General features: G+C 43.3%; 7 pseudogenes; all 7 read right to left on the bottom strand.

Annotated features, from left to right (window-relative positions):
* Nucleotides 1-1,281: 1,281 nt before the first annotated feature.
* Nucleotides 1,282-1,545, bottom strand: LOC130289422 (U2 spliceosomal RNA; annotated as a pseudogene).
* Nucleotides 1,546-3,015: 1,470 nt separating this feature from the next.
* Nucleotides 3,016-3,279, bottom strand: LOC130289846 (U2 spliceosomal RNA; annotated as a pseudogene).
* Nucleotides 3,280-4,756: 1,477 nt separating this feature from the next.
* LOC130289937 (U2 spliceosomal RNA) lies at nucleotides 4,757-5,020 on the bottom strand (annotated as a pseudogene).
* A 1,474-nt stretch (nucleotides 5,021-6,494) lies between these two features.
* On the bottom strand, nucleotides 6,495-6,758 carry LOC130290204 (U2 spliceosomal RNA; annotated as a pseudogene).
* Nucleotides 6,759-8,226: 1,468 nt separating this feature from the next.
* Nucleotides 8,227-8,490, bottom strand: LOC130290202 (U2 spliceosomal RNA; annotated as a pseudogene).
* Nucleotides 8,491-9,968: 1,478 nt separating this feature from the next.
* On the bottom strand, nucleotides 9,969-10,232 carry LOC130287350 (U2 spliceosomal RNA; annotated as a pseudogene).
* Nucleotides 10,233-11,706: 1,474 nt separating this feature from the next.
* LOC130287349 (U2 spliceosomal RNA) lies at nucleotides 11,707-11,970 on the bottom strand (annotated as a pseudogene).
* Between the last annotated feature and the right edge of the window lie 162 nt (nucleotides 11,971-12,132).

The raw sequence follows: 12,132 nt of genomic DNA, 5'->3' as shown, positions 1-12,132 counted from the left end.
TTGCACTCTGATGGAGCATTTAGCAATGCAATCCATAGCCTGGCTTTTGCCTGAACCCCCATCACTCCTCCTCTTGCATATAAGACAATATTTCAGATCTGCATATGAAAACAACACGCCTACCTTTGTTGCACATAGCTGCCTGCCTGTCTCTAGTTACCCCACTGGCTGTAGCTGCGTCCCTTCCGACATGGAATAACACCAACTGTAACGATAAACTGAAAATTAACAGTATAAACCTGCATCATTTTGGACTCTGGTATTTGCTGAATCCGGGTGACCTGACAATCGATGGTGGTGCCGCTGGTGATTCTGGCCTTCTTGGAATCTGTTGGGCCTATGTGTTAGCTCACACATCACTTGGGTATCCATGGTAACTACCACAACATGGTCATCTGCAGTTTACATCTAGCCCGTGGCATTGAATGGCATTTTAAAAGTGCTAAGGGTCCTGGTGCAATAATCCTCCAATGAGGATCAGCCTCAACGGCTTTGTAGATTGCACTCATGTCAGCAACTCCATATACATTTTTTTTTCTTCATGCTTCTTTCTTCATCCTTTTTTCTTTCTGTCATTCAGACTTTCATTCATTCGATCTCTCTCACTCACTTGCTTTAACTCATTTGTTCTCACTCACTCACTCACTCAATCACTCACTCACTCATTCACTCTCACTCACTCTCACTCTCTCACTCACTCGCTCACTAAGTCAGTCTCTCTCTCTCTCTCTCTTTTTCTTTTTATATATATTTTTTTCCGTCTTCTTCTTCTTCTTCTTCTTCTTCTTCAGACCCTGTCATAGCACTAATGCCTTTCCAATACCACCAGCAGATGGAGACACTCCATTGCAACATTGGTTGTGAGCAGCAGTTTCTAAAAACAAATGCCTCATGGCGGATTTCCCATCCATCAATGGATGGTAAATTTTGTTTTTATCATTCACTGACCACAGAAACCAATGCATGGTCAAGCAACAGCAATGACACACCCTTGTGTATAGGCATGAGACCCTCATGTCATTTAACAGGATTCAGCACCACCCACAAGACAGCTACCTGTCATGTCATGTCAAACCTGCACAGGTGTGCTAGATTATTATTATTTAGTTTTATTTTATTTTTTTACACCAATCAGTGTGCAAACATGGTCATTAAAACGCTAAATGAATAGACGTTCATAAACCAGTCAGTGCAACTCATCATTTTGGTCTCCAATTCTCAAACTCAAATTCTCACCCACGGAGGATTAAATGAGAATCTTTCTTGTTTAACACTGGAATGGGGTGGTGCACTGTTCACTACCCGAAGATACTGCCACATCGGGTCAATGCATAGGGCGACAGAAGCAAGCTTCCAAATCAGCTCCCTTTCTCAAAAATCCATTTCATTTATGGTCCCCAGATAGGGAACGTATGTATCAGTATGTGCTCACAAGTCACCCAAGTGCAAGTATTCACACAAAAAAAAACGTGCCTCAGGATGCGATCTGTCGCAAGATCCTTTCTTTTTTTACACTTGATCTAAGCCAAAAGGCCTAGAGGGGATAACCGGGAAAGGGGTGGACCCAACAATGTCCCCTTCATGAGCACTCACATTACTCATAGGAATGGAAGGAAGGCTGGCAGCCAACCAGACTCCCATACACTCTCTGGGTGGGTGGCAGTCAGCCACCCATACATACATACATACAGCACAGGCTAAACCCACATCATCACTTAAAAAAAGGACAGGCGACCATTGCACTCTGATGGAGCATTTAGCAATGCAATCCATAGCCTGGCTTTTGCCTGAACCCCCATCACTCCTCCTCTTGCATATAAGACAATATTTCAGATCTGCATATGAAAACAACACGCCTACCTTTGTTGCACATAGCTGCCTGCCTGTCTCTAGTTACCCCACTGGCTGTAGCTGCGTCCCTTCCGACATGGAATAACACCAACTGTAACGATAAACTGAAAATTAACAGTATAAACCTGCATCATTTTGGACTCTGGTATTTGCTGAATCCGGGTGACCTGACAATCGATGGTGGTGCCGCTGGTGATTCTGGCCTTCTTGGAATCTGTTGGGCCTATCTGTTAGCTCACACATCACTTGGGTATCCATGGTAACTACCACAACATGGTCATCTGCAGTTTACATCTAGCCCGTGGCATTGAATGGCATTTTAAAAGTGCTAAGGGTCCTGGTGCAATAATCCTCCCATGAGGATCAGCCTCAACGGCTTTGTAGATTGCACTCATGTCAGCAACTCCATATACATTTTTTTTTCTTCATGCTTCTTTCTTCATCCTTTTTTCTTTCTGTCATTCAGACTTTCATTCATTCGATCTCTCTCACTCACTTGCTTTAACTCATTTGTTCTCACTCACTCACTCACTCACTCACTCACTCAATCACTCACTCACTCACTCTCACTCACTCTCACTCTCTCACTCACTCGCTCACTAAGTCAGTCTCTCTCTCTCTCTCTTTTTCTTTTTATATATATTTTTTTCCGTCTTCTTCTTCTTCTTCTTCAGACCCTGTCATAGCACTAATGCCTTTCCAATACCACCAGCAGATGGAGACACTCCATTGCAACATTGGTTGTGAGCAGCAGTTTCTAAAAACAAATGCCTCATGGCGGATTTCCCATCCATCAATGGATGGTAAATTTTGTTTTTATCATTCACTGACCACAGAAACCAATGCATGGTCAAGCAACAGCAATGACACACCCTTGTGTATAGGCATGAGACCCTCATGTCATTTAACAGGATTCAGCACCACCCACAAGACAGCTACCTGTCATGTCATGTCAAACCTGCACAGGTGTGCTAGATTATTATTATTTAGTTTTATTTTATTTTTTTACACCAATCAGTGTGCAAACATGGTCATTAAAACGCTAAATGAATAGACGTTCATAAACCAGTCAGTGCAACTCATCATTTTGGTCTCCAATTCTCAAACTCAAATTCTCACCCACGGAGGATTAAATGAGAATCTTTCTTGTTTAACACTGGAATGGGGTGGTGCACTGTTCACTACCCGAAGATACTGCCACATCGGGTCAATGCATAGGGCGACAGAAGAAAGCTTCCAAATCAGCTCCCTTTCTCAAAAATCCATTTAATTTATGGTCCCCAGATAGGGAACGTATGTATCAGTATGTGCTCACAAGTCACCCAAGTGCAAGTATTCACACAAAAAAAAACGTGCCTCAGGATGCGATCTGTCGCAAGATCCTTTCTTTTTTTACACTTGATCTAAGCCAAAAGGCCTAGAGGGGATAACCGGGAAAGGGGTGGACCCAACCATGTCCCCTTCATGAGCACTCACATTACTCATAGGAATGGAAGGAAGGCTGGCAACCAACCAGACTCCCATACACTCTCTGGGTGGGTGGCAGTCAGCCACCCATACATACATACATACAGCACAGGCTAAACCCACATCATCACTTAAAAAAAGGACAGGCGACCATTGCACTCTGATGGAGCATTTAGCAATGCAATCCATAGCCTGGCTTTTGCCTGAACCCCCATCACTCCTCCTCTTGCATATAAGACAATATTTCAGATCTGCATATGAAAACAACACGCCTACCTTTGTTGCACATAGCTGCCTGCCTGTCTCTAGTTACCCCACTGGCTGTAGCTGCGTCCCTTCCGACATGGAATAACACCAACTGTAACGATAAACTGAAAATTAACAGTATAAACCTGCATCATTTTGGACTCTGGTATTTGCTGAATCCGGGTGACCTGACAATCGATGGTGGTGCCGCTGGTGATTCTGGCCTTCTTGGAATCTGTTGGGCCTATGTGTTAGCTCACACATCACTTGGGTATCCATGGTAACTACCACAACATGGTCATCTGCAGTTTACATCTAGCCCGTGGCATTGAATGGCATTTTAAAAGTGCTAAGGGTCCTGGTGCAATAATCCTCCCATGAGGATCAGCCTCAACGGCTTTGTAGATTGCACTCATGTCAGCAACTCCATATACATTTTTTTTTCTTCATGCTTCTTTCTTCATCCTTTTTTCTTTCTGTCATTCAGACTTTCATTCATTCGATCTCTCTCACTCACTTGCTTTAACTCATTTGTTCTCACTCACTCACTCACTCACTCAATCACTCACTCACTCATTCACTCTCACTCACTCTCACTCTCTCACTCACTCGCTCACTAAGTCAGTCTCTCTCTCTCTCTCTCTTTTTCTTTTTATATATATTTTTTTCCGTCTTCTTCTTCTTCTTCTTCTTCTTCTTCAGACCCTGTCATAGCACTAATGCCTTTCCAATACCACCAGCAGATGGAGACACTCCATTGCAACATTGGTTGTGAGCAGCAGTTTCTAAAAACAAATGCCTCATGGCGGATTTCAGATCCATCAATGGATGGTAAATTTTGTTTTTATCATTCACTGACCACAGAAACCAATGCATGGTCAAGCAACAGCAATGACACACCCTTCTGTATAGGCATGAGACCCTCATGTCATTTAACAGGATTCAGCACCACCCACAAGACAGCTACCTGTCATGTCATGTCAAACCTGCACAGGTGTGCTAGATTATTATTATTTAGTTTTATTTTATTTTTTTACACCAATCAGTGTGCAAACATGGTCATTAAAACGCTAAATGAATAGACGTTCATAAAACAGTCAGTGCAACTCATCATTTTGGTCTCCAATTCTCAAACTCAAATTCTCACCCACGGAGGATTAAATGAGAATCTTTCTTGTTTAACACTGGAATGGGGTGGTGCACTGTTCACTACCCGAAGATACTGCCACATCGGGTCAATGCATAGGGCGACAGAAGCAAGCTTCCAAATCAGCTCCCTTTCTCAAAAATCCATTTAATTTATGGTCCCCAGATAGGGAACGTATGTATCAGTATGTGCTCACAAGTCACCCAAGTGCAAGTATTCACACAAAAAAAAAGGTGCCTCAGGATGCGATCTGTCGCAAGATCCTTTCTTTTTTTACACTTGATCTAAGCCAAAAGGCCTAGAGGGGATAACCGGGAAAGGGGTGGACCCAACCATGTCCCCTTCATGAGCACTCACATTACTCATAGGAATGGAAGGAAGGCTGGCAGCCAACCAGACTCCCATACACTCTCTGGGTGGGTGGCAGTCAGCCACCCATACATACATACATACAGCACAGGCTAAACCCACATCATCACTTAAAAAAAGGACAGGCGACCATTGCACTCTGATGGAGCATTTAGCAATGCAATCCATAGCCTGGCTTTTGCCTGAACCCCCATCACTCCTCCTCTTGCATATAAGACAATATTTCAGATCTGCATATGAAAACAACACACCTACCTTTGTTGCACATAGCTGCCTGCCTGTCTCTAGTTACCCCACTGGCTGTAGCTGCGTCCCTTCCGACATGGAATAACACCAACTGTAACGATAAACTGAAAATTAACAGTATAAACCTGCATCATTTTGGACTCTGGTATTTGCTGAATCCGGGTGACCTGACAATCGATGGTGGTGCCGCTGGTGATTCTGGCCTTCTTGGAATCTGTTGGGCCTATGTGTTAGCTCACACATCACTTGGGTATCCATGGTAACTACCACAACATGGTCATCTGCAGTTTACATCTAGCCCATGGCATTGAATGGCATTTTAAAAGTGCTAAGGGTCCTGGTGCAATAATCCTCCCATGAGGATCAGCCTCAACGGCTTTGTAGATTGCACTCATGTCAGCAACTCCATATACATTTTTTTTTCTTCATGCTTCTTTCTTCATCCTTTTTTCTTTCTGTCATTCAGACTTTCATTCATTCGATCTCTCTCACTCACTTGCTTTAACTCATTTGTTCTCACTCACTCACTCACTCACTCAATCACTCACTCACTCATTCACTCTCACTCACTCTCACTCTCTCACTCACTCGCTCACTAAGTCAGTCTCTCTCTCTCTCTCTCTCTCTCTTTTTCTTTTTATATATATTTTTTTCCGTCTTCTTCTTCTTCTTCTTCAGACCCTGTCATAGCACTAATGCCTTTCCAATACCACCAGCAGATGGAGACACTCCATTGCAACATTGGTTGTGAGCAGCAGTTTCTAAAAACAAATGCCTCATGGCGGATTTCCCATCCATCAATGGATGGTAAATTTTGTTTTTATCATTCACTGACCACAGAAACCAATGCATGGTCAAGCAACAGCAATGACACACCCTTGTGTATAGGCATGAGACCCTCATGTCATTTAACAGGATTCAGCACCACCCACAAGACAGCTACCTGTCATGTCATGTCAAACCTGCACAGGTGTGCTAGATTATTATTATTTAGTTTTATTTTATTTTTTTACACCAATCAGTGTGCAAACATGGTCATTAAAACGCTAAATGAATAGACGTTCATAAACCAGTCAGTGCAACTCATCATTTTGGTCTCCAATTCTCAAACTCAAATTCTCACCCACGGAGGATTAAATGAGAATCTTTCTTGTTTAACACTGGAATGGGGTGGTGCACTGTTCACTACCCGAAGATACTGCCACATCGGGTCAATGCATAGGGCGACAGAAGCAAGCTTCCAAATCAGCTCCCTTTCTCAAAAATCCATTTAATTTATGGTCCCCAGATAGGGAACGTATGTATCAGTATGTGCTCACAAGTCACCCAAGTGCAAGTATTCACACAAAAAAAAACGTGCCTCAGGATGCAATCTGTCGCAAGATCCTTTCTTTTTTTACACTTGATCTAAGCCAAAAGGCCTAGAGGGGATAACCGGGAAAGGGGTGGACCCAACCATGTCCCCTTCATGAGCACTCACATTACTCATAGGAATGGAAGGAAGGCTGGCAGCCAACCAGACTCCCATACACTCTCTGGGTGGGTGGCAGTCAGCCACCCATACATACATACATACAGCACAGGCTAAACCCACATCATCACTTAAAAAAAGGACAGGCGACCATTGCACTCTGATGGAGCATTTAGCAATGCAATCCATAGCCTGGCTTTTGCCTGAACCCCCATCACTCCTCCTCTTGCATATAAGACAATATTTCAGATCTGCATATGAAAACAACACACCTACCTTTGTTGCACATAGCTGCCTGCCTGTCTCTAGTTACCCCACTGGCTGTAGCTGCGTCCCTTCCGACATGGAATAACACCAACTGTAACGATAAACTGAAAATTAACAGTATAAACCTGCATCATTTTGGACTCTGGTATTTGCTGAATCCGGGTGACCTGACAATCGATGGTGGTGCCGCTGGTGATTCTGGCCTTCTTGGAATCTGTTGGGCCTATGTGTTAGCTCACACATCACTTGGGTATCCATGGTAACTACCACAACATGGTCATCTGCAGTTTACATCTAGCCCATGGCATTGAATGGCATTTTAAAAGTGCTAAGGGTCCTGGTGCAATAATCCTCCCATGAGGATCAGCCTCAACGGCTTTGTAGATTGCACTCATGTCAGCAACTCCATATACATTTTTTTTTCTTCATGCTTCTTTCTTCATCCTTTTTTCTTTCTGTCATTCAGACTTTCATTCATTCGATCTCTCTCACTCACTTGCTTTAACTCATTTGTTCTCACTCACTCACTCACTCAATCACTCACTCACTCATTCACTCTCACTCACTCTCACTCTCTCACTCACTCGCTCACTAAGTCAGTCTCTCTCTCTCTCTCTCTCTCTTTTTCTTTTTATATATATTTTTTTCCGTCTTCTTCTTCTTCTTCTTCAGACCCTGTCATAGCACTAATGCCTTTCCAATACCACCAGCAGATGGAGACACTCCATTGCAACATTGGTTGTGAGCAGCAGTTTCTAAAAACAAATGCCTCATGGCGGATTTCCCATCCATCAATGGATGGTAAATTTTGTTTTTATCATTCACTGACCACAGAAACCAATGCATGGTCAAGCAACAGCAATGACACACCCTTGTGTATAGGCATGAGACCCTCATGTCATTTAACAGGATTCAGCACCACCCACAAGACAGCTACCTGTCATGTCATGTCAAACCTGCACAGGTGTGCTAGATTATTATTATTTAGTTTTATTTTATTTTTTTACACCAATCAGTGTGCAAACATGGTCATTAAAACGCTAAATGAATAGACGTTCATAAACCAGTCAGTGCAACTCATCATTTTGGTCTCCAATTCTCAAACTCAAATTCTCACCCACGGAGGATTAAATGAGAATCTTTCTTGTTTAACACTGGAATGGGGTGGTGCACTGTTCACTACCCGAAGATACTGCCACATCGGGTCAATGCATAGGGCGACAGAAGCAAGCTTCCAAATCAGCTCCCTTTCTCAAAAATCCATTTAATTTATGGTCCCCAGATAGGGAACGTATGTATCAGTATGTGCTCACAAGTCACCCAAGTGCAAGTATTCACACAAAAAAAAACGTGCCTCAGGATGCAATCTGTCGCAAGATCCTTTCTTTTTTTACACTTGATCTAAGCCAAAAGGCCTAGAGGGGATAACCGGGAAAGGGGTGGACCCAACCATGTCCCCTTCATGAGCACTCACATTACTCATAGGAATGGAAGGAAGGCTGGCAGCCAACCAGACTCCCATACACTCTCTGGGTGGGTGGCAGTCAGCCACCCATACATACATACATACAGCACAGGCTAAACCCACATCATCACTTAAAAAAAGGACAGGCGACCATTGCACTCTGATGGAGCATTTAGCAATGCAATCCATAGCCTGGCTTTTGCCTGAACCCCCATCACTCCTCCTCTTGCATATAAGACAATATTTCAGATCTGCATATGAAAACAACACGCCTACCTTTGTTGCACATAGCTGCCTGCCTGTCTCTAGTTACCCCACTGGCTGTAGCTGCGTCCCTTCCGACATGGAATAACACCAACTGTAACGATAAACTGAAAATTAACAGTATAAACCTGCATCATTTTGGACTCTGGTATTTGCTGAATCCGGGTGACCTGACAATCGATGGTGGTGCCGCTGGTGATTCTGGCCTTCTTGGAATCTGTTGGGCCTATGTGTTAGCTCACACATCACTTGGGTATCCATGGTAACTACCACAACATGGTCATCTGCAGTTTACATCTAGCCCGTGGCATTGAATGGCATTTTAAAAGTGCTAAGGGTCCTGGTGCAATAATCCTCCCATGAGGATCAGCCTCAACGGCTTTGTAGATTGCACTCATGTCAGCAACTCCATATACATTGTTTTTTTCTTCATGTTTCTTTCTTCATCCTTTTTTCTTTCTGTCATTCAGACTTTCATTCATTCGATCTCTCTCACTCACTTGCTTTAACTCATTTGTTCTCACTCACTCACTCACTCACTCAATCACTCACTCACTCACTCATTCACTCTCACTCACTCTCACTCTCTCACTCACTCGCTCACTAAGTCAGTCTCTCTCTCTCTCTCTCTCTTTTTCTTTTTATATATATTTTTTTCCGTCTTCTTCTTCTTCTTCTTCTTCAGACCCTGTCATAGCACTAATGCCTTTCCAATACCACCAGCAGATGGAGACACTCCATTGCAACATTGGTTGTGAGCAGCAGTTTCTAAAAACAAATGCCTCATGGCGGATTTCCCATCCATCAATGGATGGTAAATTTTGTTTTTATCATTCACTGACCACAGAAACCAATGCATGGTCAAGCAACAGCAATGACACACCCTTGTGTATAGGCATGAGACCCTCATGTCATTTAACAGGATTCAGCACCACCCACAAGACAGCTACCTGTCATGTCATGTCAAACCTGCACAGGTGTGCTAGATTATTATTATTTAGTTTTATTTTATTTTTTTACACCAATCAGTGTGCAAACATGGTCATTAAAACGCTAAATGAATAGACGTTCATAAACCAGTCAGTGCAACTCATCATTTTGGTCTCCAATTCTCAAACTCAAATTCTCACCCACGGAGGATTAAATGAGAATCTTTCTTGTTTAACACTGGAATGGGGTGGTGCACTGTTCACTACCCGAAGATACTGCCACATCGGGTCAATGCATAGGGCGACAGAAGCAAGCTTCCAAATCAGCTCCCTTTCTCAAAAATCCATTTAATTTATGGTCCCCAGATAGGGAACGTATGTATCAGTATGTGCTCACAAGTCACCCAAGTGCAAGTATTCACACAAAAAAAAACGTGCCTCAGGATGCGATCTGTCGCAAGATCCTTTCTTTTTTTACACTTGATCTAAGCCAAAAGGCCTAGAGGGGATAACCGGGAAAGGGGTGGACCCAACCATGTCCCCTTCATGAGCACTCACATTACTCATAGGAATGGAAGGAAGGCTGGCAGCCAACCAGACTCCCATACACTCTCTGGGTGGGTGGCAGTCAGCCACCCATACATACATACATACAGCACAGGCTAAACCCACATCATCACTTAAAAAAAGGACAGGCGACCATTGCACTCTGATGGAGCATTTAGCAATGCAATCCATAGCCTGGCTTTTGCCTGAACCCCCATCACTCCTCCTCTTGCATATAAGACAATATTTCAGATCTGCATATGAAAACAACACGCCTACCTTTGTTGCACATAGCTGCCTGCCTGTCTCTAGTTACCCCACTGGCTGTAGCTGCGTCCCTTCCGACATGGAATAACACCAACTGTAACGATAAACTGAAAATTAACAGTATAAACCTGCATCATTTTGGACTCTGGTATTTGCTGAATCCGGGTGACCTGACAATCGATGGTGGTGCCGCTGGTGATTCTGGCCTTCTTGGAATCTGTTGGGCCTATGTGTTAGCTCACACATCACTTGGGTATCCATGGTAACTACCACAACATGGTCATCTGCAGTTTACATCTAGCCCGTGGCATTGAATGGCATTTTAAAAGTGCTAAGGGTCCTGGTGCAATAATCCTCTCATGAGGATCAGCCTCAACGGCTTTGTAGATTGCACTCATGTCAGCAACTCCATATACATTTTTTTTTCTTCATGCTTCTTTCTTCATCCTTTTTTCTTTCTGTCATTCAGACTTTCATTCATTCGATCTCTCTCACTCACTTGCTTTAACTCATTTGTTCTCACTCACTCACTCACTCACTCAATCACTCACTCACTCATTCACTCTCACTCACTCTCACTCTCTCACTCACTCGCTCACTAAGTCAGTCTCTCTCTCTCTCTCTCTTTTTCTTTTTATATATATTTTTTTCCGTCTTCTTCTTCTTCTTCTTCTTCTTCAGACCCTGTCATAGCACTAATGCCTTTCCAATACCACCAGCAGATGGAGACACTCCATTGCAACATTGGTTGTGAGCAGCAGTTTCTAAAAACAAATGCCTCATGGCGGATTTCCCATCCATCAATGGATGGTAAATTTTGTTTTTATCATTCACTGACCACAGAAACCAATGCATGGTCAAGCAACAGCAATGACACACCCTTGTGTATAGGCATGAGACCCTCATGTCATTTAACAGGATTCAGCACCACCCACAAGACAGCTACCTGTCATGTCATGTCAAACCTGCACAGGTGTGCTAGATTATTATTATTTAGTTTTATTTTATTTTTTTACACCAATCAGTGTGCAAACATGGTCATTAAAACGCTAAATGAATAGACGTTCATAAACCAGTCAGTGCAACTCATCATTTTGGTCTCCAATTCTCAAACTCAAATTCTCACCCACGGAGGATTAAATGAGAATCTTTCTTGTTTAACACTGGAATGGGGTGGTGCACTGTTCACTACCCGAAGATACTGCCACATCGGGTCAATGCATAGGGCGACAGAAGCAAGCTTCCAAATCAGCTCCCTTTCTCAAAAATCCATTTAATTTATGGTCCCCAGATAGGGAACGTATGTATCAGTATGTGCTCACAAGTCACCCAAGTGCAAGTATTCACACAAAAAAAAACGTGCCTCAGGATGCGATCTGTCGCAAGATCCTTTCTTTTTTTACACTTGATCTAAGCCAAAAGGCCTAGAGGGGATAACCGGGAAAGGGGTGGACCCAACCATGTCCCCTTCATGAGCACTCACATTACTCATAGGAATGGAAGGAAGGCTGGCAGCCAACCAGACTCCCATACACTCTCTGGGTGGGTGGCAGTCAGCCACCCATACATACATACATACAGCACAGGCTAAACCCAC

This window comes from Hyla sarda, chromosome 8, assembly GCF_029499605.1.
Source record: "Hyla sarda isolate aHylSar1 chromosome 8, aHylSar1.hap1, whole genome shotgun sequence".
Taxonomy (NCBI): Eukaryota; Metazoa; Chordata; class Amphibia; order Anura; family Hylidae; genus Hyla; species Hyla sarda.
The sequence above is the reverse complement of the archived record's forward strand: the minus strand, read 5'-3'. Positions and strand labels throughout refer to the sequence as shown.